The sequence below is a fragment of the Larus michahellis genome, chromosome 2, assembly GCF_964199755.1.
Source record: "Larus michahellis chromosome 2, bLarMic1.1, whole genome shotgun sequence".
In the NCBI taxonomy this organism is placed as follows: Eukaryota; Metazoa; Chordata; class Aves; order Charadriiformes; family Laridae; genus Larus; species Larus michahellis.
In genome coordinates, this window is record NC_133897.1 from 167,596,723 (window position 1) to 167,604,935 (window position 8,213).

Sequence of the window (8,213 nt, forward strand, 5' to 3'; positions counted from 1 at the left end):
GGCAGATGGGGAGGGACTCTTTATCAGGGAGTGGAATGGCAGGATGAGGCGTCATGGTTTTAAACTGAAAGAGAGGAGATTTAGGCTAGCTATTAGGAAGAAACTCTTTACTGTGAGGGTGGTGAGACACTGGAACAGGTTGCCCAGGGAAGTTATAGATGCCCCATCCCTGGAAGTGTTCAAGGCCAGGTTGGATGGGACTTTGAGCAACCTGGTCTAGTGGGAGGTGTCCCTGCCCATGGCAAGGGGGTTGAAACTAGATGATCTATAAGGTCCCTTCCAACCCTAACCATTCTATGATTCTATGAACACAATTTATCTTGGGTTTGTTACAGACCGCATGCGCAGGTTTGTAATCTTTCCATAACAGTATCTACCCAACCTTTAGGAAAGGTTCTTGGCACCTAGGACATATAGATCCTGAGCTTCTGATAACTCTCTGGAACTGAAATCACTCCCAGAGATGAGCTTCTAAAATCAGACTTTCAGTTCTCTCAGTCCTGGCCAGCACCAGACATCAAGTCTGGAACAGGACAGAGAAAGCGTTTGCTTCTAGCTCAGGACCAAGTCGTTACCAAATTCATGGACAGCATGTGGTCACCCACCAAGATGAGGGAGTTTTTCTTTCCTTGAGTCTTCTCAGTTGTGACTGAGAAGTGGCAATATAGAAAATCTTTTTCCTGCCAGCCCTGTAAATGTTCCTGCGTTGGTGCATGACAGGGGAAACAGAGTGACACAAGCACGGTAGGGCTGCTGGAGCCTGGAGCTACACACTAGGACCTTCCCAAAGATCATTTTCCAGGGGAACGGGATCTGATATCAAGGTGCCATATCTCTAAAAACTTGATTTGCCAGCTTGCGCATGTGCTGATAAGGAATCCAAGAACCACATGAGGGAATCAGGTGTCAGCATCCCTGGCATGACCTCAGAGCCTCAGCTATGAATGGTGGTGTGGGAAGTGAGCTTTGTCTTCCCCAGGTGGTTCAAACTTGTCCTCTTGGAGCAGATTGAACGTAACAAAGCAAAAAAAAGAGACAGGAGATATCAGGAGAAGGAGGTAAAATACCACAAACATCTCAACACCTGCAAATATACCTATAGTCATTTGCAGCATTAATTCTCCAGCAGTGTTGGGGGATTTTGTCCCCTTCCAGGGCTGGCTACTGTCTAGATAAATAGTTAAAAGACAGTCTTACACCCCGTAGACAAGTCAAGCAGTGTTTGCAAATGTGGAAGAGAGATTTCCTGAGGAATGTGCAATAGATTCATTAGTCTAAATGTGCTAAACTTTCTGGATAATCTGTTCCTCTCTATACCGCATTGGTAAGGATACTAACACACCTATTTGAGCCCCCCTTGCCTCCCCCTTCTCCCATTTTACATAGTCACAGATCAGGTTCAGTCCAGAATGTCCCTCTCAAAATGACATTTCACAGGATCCCCCCCATCCTCCTCTCACCTCCTCCGGGAAGAGCTCGTTTTCCCCTCCAGGTGAACTTTTCCCTCACCGCCGTACAGGCTGGCTCCCTCTCGCAGGTGGGTGTACTCAGCCTGGAGCTGGCGGGCCAGCCGAGCTGAGGGGGTGGGTGCCACAGACAGCGAGCAAGTCAGTGCTCTGCAAACGTGTTACTAGTTATTCCTGTTCCCTTCTGGAGGGTTCCTGCTGTCACTCGCAGGGACCATGACTCCCCTACCTTGTCCACCCTGCCATGGCAGCCTTCTTTGCTAGTAGAAGGGCACCATAAGTACCAGCAACCAGTAACGCACCCCATCAGCCAACAATTATCAAAATTATCAAGGCAGAGTTTTAACTGCTTTGGACAAAATCCTCATGATCAGATGCATCAGGGCTATTAAACATGGCACCACTGAGGCAACTGGCAGCTGAACAAGTCCCAGCACCTCTAGCATTGGGAGCTGGGATAACCAAAGGAAAGGTTGTTCCACAGCTCCCTGTATCAGAGCTTTTCTCAAACCACCCTCTGCTGACCAACCCAAGGCGTGATTGACCTGTGGCCTTATCCAGTACTGCCATTCTTCTGTTCTGGCGACATAGCTTAAATCATCTCTGGACCCAGGCTGTAAAGTCAAGGTTGTCTCTTTCAATGTTTTGTTATCAGTTTGAGAGCTGGAATGGCTGGAGAATAAAATGATATTGTTCCCTAGTGAATAATGCCACCAAGGTGGGAACAAGTGCTGTTTCTCACTTTGCCCTCCCTAGAGATAACTAGCTAGAGGTGAACGGCAAAGTCAGAGCTATGTCCTTCCCTGTTTCACTTGCTCATGGGATCTGACATCCTCCTGACAGCTGGCTTTAGCCAGAATTATACCTATTCTGTAGGGATGGAGATCCCTGGATGTGAACCAGACTTACACCCCATGTCACTGCCTGCCATGGTCATGATCATGCCAGTGAGTCAGGCACGAAAGCTTCTTCTAAGCAAGACCAAAAATTTATAGATAAGAACACCCCATGTTGGTCTTACCTTCCCATACCCTCTAGCCTGCTGTTGTTTTCCATATCCTTCATCCTTGCCAGGGAGGATTGATGACATGACAGTCTTCACATGACATTAATTAGTTTATGGAAGCTAGCACCAGTTTAAAGGTAAGCAGGCAGTGCCTAAAGACAGTTCTGGTTTACAATCTCAAAAGTAAAGAGGAATAAAACAACTCCAAAAGCAGGTTAAAACATAGGTGCTTACCTGGTTTGTGTGACTTGTACAATAACTCTGTTTTCTTAAAAAAAAAAATAATTATTAAGGGCAATAAGGGGAAGTAGGATGAAGAAAAGAAGGTTTTGATTCATCATTGATTCACTCATCAAGAGGGTAGTGGAGCAAAATGAAAATTAAGGATGGGAATAAGGTTCCCAGCCACCACACATGGTACAACTCCTTTCCTAGGAGATCCTACACTATTTTTTGGCAGCTGTTGCCCTTCCTGAAGGGCAGCAAAGAGTTTACTGGGAGATGCTCTATTCTGGCTGGTAGAAACATTTGAATTTATGGCTTGCATATGTCCTTAACCAGTTTAGACCCATTCCGCTAATGCTACCTTCCATCTCAACCACATATTCTTTATCCTTGGTATTTATCTCCTACACATATATGCAGACAACACTCAACCTCTCCTAGCCTTTGCTAGGAAAAAACATTGGCAAAATGTTCCAAGTTTTTCTCCTCTCTGTTTATGTGATAAGCTCTCCCTTTTCAGATGAATCCCAAAGTCCTTCTCAGACACTTAAAATGGTCTGTATCAATGGTGATCCAGGCTTCTGTACTCTCTTACATCATCTCTAGTCTGTCGTCCTCATTCTTGTACTGTTTCCTCATTATTTACCTCATTTATCACTGTTCTTCTGAGGTGAGCTGTCCTCTTCTTCTCTGTCTTTCCTGCTCCTCATTTCCGATAAAGTTTGAGGTAAATTCACCTGGAAGTCAGAGGAGTTCCTAAGAAACAGTCTCCTGAGCACAGCTTAGTGACGCTGATGCCAGCATTATGAAGGCTGTGTTTTCCTGGATAGAATGACTGTTCGTTGCTCTTGCAAATAAAAGGAATTAGAGAAAAAGAGGACTTGAGAGGTGTGTGAGTAATACAGCATCATCTGTGGGGACACGTGCAGGGATAACACGTAAAAACAAGCAGAGAACACACAGTACTTTCACCTGCAAGTTAACTCTCAGCACACTTGGGGAAGGTACAGGAAGGCAGGTGTCACTGCTACAGCTAGGGAAACTGAGGCACAGCAATGCAATTTGCACAGATCATCCAGCTGGCTTGATAGAGAGCCTACACTAAGGGTGTTTATGCTTTTTTTGTGGGTTGCAGTTATCTGAATTGTTCAATAAAGCTCAATTTAATTGCAGAATAGGAAGGCAAGACTATGAACTCCATCAATTACTGAGTAAAAGGAACCACAGCAATTGGGCGTTCCAGTGTGTTTGGACTTGTCCATGATGTTCCCAACTTGATTTTTCCTCATCTCACTGTTTTTGCCCTCATTAACAGCCAATGCCCCGGCAAAGCCTCTTCCCCTTCTTGAAGGGAAATATGACCTAGTATTGGCTCTAGATCTTCTGTGTGTTGCCCTTGAGTCTGCTCTGGGCCCACCTGAGCACGGCTGAACACCAAAAGCACCCTGCTACCCAAGGACACTGTCAGAAATGAAGCGATCTCCACTTGCACAGAGCTGGCAACTGTTCCACCCGCTGACTTTCCCACCTCCAAAGAAGGCTGCAGCTCAGCGAGGGGAACAAACATACCATAGAAGGGAAGCGATCTCTGCCAAGCACTGCAGAAATGGGACACAGATGGTGTCTTAAATGAGAACGGAAGTTTATTTGGGGGCTCTGCGCGTGACGTAGCATCGCAGATCTTGCAACAGATGATAGACACTAGGATTTCAGAGCAAGTGATGATATAATTTTGAAGCAGGCTCTGTCCACAGAGCTATTAACTTGTCTGAAAAAAAAAAAAAGAAAAAAGAAAAAAGAAAAAAATTGAACTCAATAAACAGTTCTGTAAGGGTAGGAACGTATAAACTTGCTTTTATTTATATGTAGGTCTTGTTCTTCTGATACCCTAATCTTAATTGCAGCTGTTTGTTGGCTGGTTGGTCAGTCCCTATGGTTGCGCTGATCAGCCAGGTGGCCACTGCTAATGAAAATATATGAGGATGACATTAGCCTTGCTTTTCGCTGCTGTAAACATAGACTTATGTCTTTCTCCTCTACACACAGAATGGTTGGAAGGGACCTCTGGAGGTCATCTTGTGAAGCCCCTGATCTAGCAGAGCCACCTAGAGCCAGTAGCCCAGGACCACATGCAGGTGGCTTTTGAATATTTCTAAGAATGGAGATGCCACAACCTCTCAGGGCAGCCAGTCCCACGTTTCTCATCCTCTCCTCATAAATCATCGTCTTCCTGGTGTTTTGCTGGACTCTTTCCTGTATGTCGGTGTCTCTCTTGCACTAAAGAGTCCAGCACTGGACACAAAAACACTGCTGAAGCCCGGGCTTGAACCAGGGACCTTTAGGTCTTCAGTCTAACGCTCTCCCAGCTGAGCTACTTCAGCCCTGCTATGGCATTAGTTTTCACAAAACCTGTTTGAATATAATTATCATTGAGCCTTTTGTCAATATAGTGACCTCTGTATATGTGTATGACTTAAATAATAATATGACTCTGGAAGATGTATAGAAATGGAGCAGGGAAACAAACCTGGTGTTCCTGGAGGCCTGATAGAGGAGTACCTTGAGATTAGAGAAGGTCTCTGTCACTCACAAATCATTGCGAGGAAAATAAGGAGATGGAGCTAGGTGTCTATAGATACAAAGCTACTGATGAGGAAGCTGAATGTGAAGTGTCAAGGATGATGGAGGTTGAAGAGAAAGACAAATTGATTGTAAGGAGGGCTCAAAAGATGACTGTGAGTAGGAAGAGAGCAAAAAGGACAATCAAACATAGACTGCTCTCTCCGTGCTTCTGGTGCTAAAGACACTGTATTGTCTTATTCCTCGAACCCTTTTTATTTTTAGTGTGGTTTAGGGTTTAAAACTTGGATACCAGTTGTGTTGACTGATGCAGTTCTCTTCCACAGGGTTAGACTTGCCTGGGGTGCCACAGACATTCCTTGGTCCACAGCACATGCTGTTAATTGCGGAGTAGAGATTAGAACTGAGTGGAGCACAGACATGTTTGTATCCCTGTCAATAAACCACATAACAGTATCAGAGAAAATGTGCTGGTTGCATTTCCAAACTGGTCTGACATATCCAAAATACCAAAACTCCTTCTCTGTAGGGAAACATTTAAGTGTGTTGGTAAGAAATAAGAAAGCAAGGCTTCTTGCTGTACATAAAGACTTAAGCACCATACCGTAAAACACAGCTAAAATCTGGAGTTAAACAGTAAACCTGATTCGAGGACCAGCCAAGAATATTAGCATAGAACAGACGTTTCTAATATTTTTCCACAGAGCCTACTGAAGGATCTGGAATTATCCATGGAGCCTGGCTAATCATTTCACATAAATCTGTCTTCCTCCAGCTAAGAAATGGAAGCCAGGCACATTCCTGCAGTGATATGGAAGATGTTTGCCCAACCCACCAACTTATTCTACAAATAGAGGGCTTTCACTCCCAGGACAGACAATCTACCATCTTTCACCAGCTCCAAATTCACATCTCCCCAAAATACATATGTGAAATGCACAGAAAGTTTTCCATGTCTGCTAAAAAACTAGTAGTGAAAGTTGTCAAAAATACATTTAATCTGGGTTTGAATGTTCAGCTCGACAGCAGCAGATGATTCCTCGCAGAGATTTATTAGATAACAGTTCCTCATACCTAGGGCTCCCAAACTAGGCTATGAAACTTCTTGCAATATCCAATTAGGATGTATTATCCGTCAGGATCATGCTCTAAGAGGGTTTCCTTTTTGCAAAACCACCTCGACGCCTGGGTCCCAATGGTGATCCTTCCCATGACCACAGGGGAGCTGATTACACACACAAGGCTGAGGGGCTCAGCATCCCTATGCTTATGAGGTGGGGACCTTTTTGGACAGCTGAGCACTGCTACAAAGTTTCTGCTTCTTCTCCATTTACACTTATAAATTGTCTTCTATACGTGACCCAGAAACCTGCCCTTGATCTAGCCTTTGAAAGCTCTATGGTGCCTAGAATGCGTGCACATCACAAATCCAGGGCATTGCTAGAGACCATAGACACCAGACAACCCAACCCAAACCCCTTAACTCTGTTACATTTTGTGTCTGGTAGAAACACTGATATGACAGGAAGCTAGAATATTGCTCAGGGATTTGGAGCACGGAAGAGTGATTAGGCCTCAGCCCTGAAGTGGAAATGACCAGTCCTTGTTATTTCTTCCATTGAATTTCTCTTTCATCTCCACCTGGACCTCAGGATCCATGAGAAGAAGGTAGTTGGGGGTTGGCCCCAGTAAGTCTTTCCAATTGCCCATGAAAGAGGATGAGGAAGAAATCTTGCAATATGCCGCCGGCAAGATCATCCACAATCCAAGGTTGTATGTTCAGAGCAGATCTGGTTATATTTATCTACAGAGGATGCTTACAGAAGCGATTTCTTGAGCTCAGTGACTAAGGATCCTACAAATACAGCTTGGATCAGCCTGCAGGAACAGCAAACAGCTTCTGGTATATTTTTCCTCATTTGTATGCTGACAGAAGTGAGAAAAAGGATTGCATAGACAGATGATTTATTAGTGTGCCCAGGTGGCCAAGAAAGCCAACAGCATTCTGGCTTCTATCAGTAATAGTGTGGCCAGCAGGAGTAGGGAAGTGATTGTGCCTCTGTACTCGGCACTGGTGAGGCCTCACCTCGAGTACTGTGTTCAGTTCTGGGTCCCTCTATACAAGAGGGACATTGAAGTGCTGGAGCGTGTCCAGAGGAGAGCTACCAGGCTGGTGAGGGGTCTGGAGACTAAGTCATATGAGGAGAGGCTGAGGGAACTCGTCATGTTTAGTTTGGAGAAGAGGAGGCTGAGGGGAGACCTCATTGCCCTCTACAATTCCCTGAAAGGAGGTTGGAGAGAGGTGGATGTTGGCCTCTTCTCCCAGGTGAATAATGACAGGACCAGAGGAAATGGTCTGAAGTTGCAGCAGGGGAGGTTTAGATTAGATATTAGGAAGAATGACTTTACTGAAAGAGTGGTCAGGCACTGGAAGAGCCTGCCCAGGGAGGTGGTTGAGTCACCATCCCTAGAGGTATTTGAGAAACATCTAGATTTGACACTTCAGGGCATGCTCTAGTGACAGAGATTGTAGGTTGTTTGCTTGTGGTGGGATTTTTTGGGTTTTTTTTGTTTGGTTGGTTGGTTTTGGTTTTGGTTTTGTTTTTTTGATGTGTATATGGTTGGACTCGATGATCTTAAGGGTCCTTCCCAGCCATGAAGATTCTATGATTCTATGATTATTATTGTGGGGCCCATTACCTGTATGTAAAGCTATGCTTTGAAGTGTTACTGATATCTGGAATGTGGACCAGCTCCAGGTTTATTTTGTCTATTTTGAAATATCGGTGCCTCTGATTCTGTTGAAAGAGCATTGTTTTGCTCTTCCCTTAAGAGCTGTGAGCCATTTAGCATTACCAGCACTGGTGATGATTACCAAATTCCTAGAAGACCAGATGGGGACATCAGTATGATAGGTAACAAAGACCACAAAAGGA

General features: G+C 44.8%; 1 non-coding gene across 1 annotated transcript; it reads right to left on the minus strand.

Moving 5' to 3' along the window:
* Positions 1 to 5,005: 5,005 nt before the first annotated feature.
* TRNAF-GAA (transfer RNA phenylalanine (anticodon GAA)) lies at positions 5,006 to 5,078 on the minus strand. Its single transcript has one exon. It is a non-coding gene; the product is annotated as a tRNA-Phe (tRNA).
* Between the last annotated feature and the right edge of the window lie 3,135 nt (positions 5,079 to 8,213).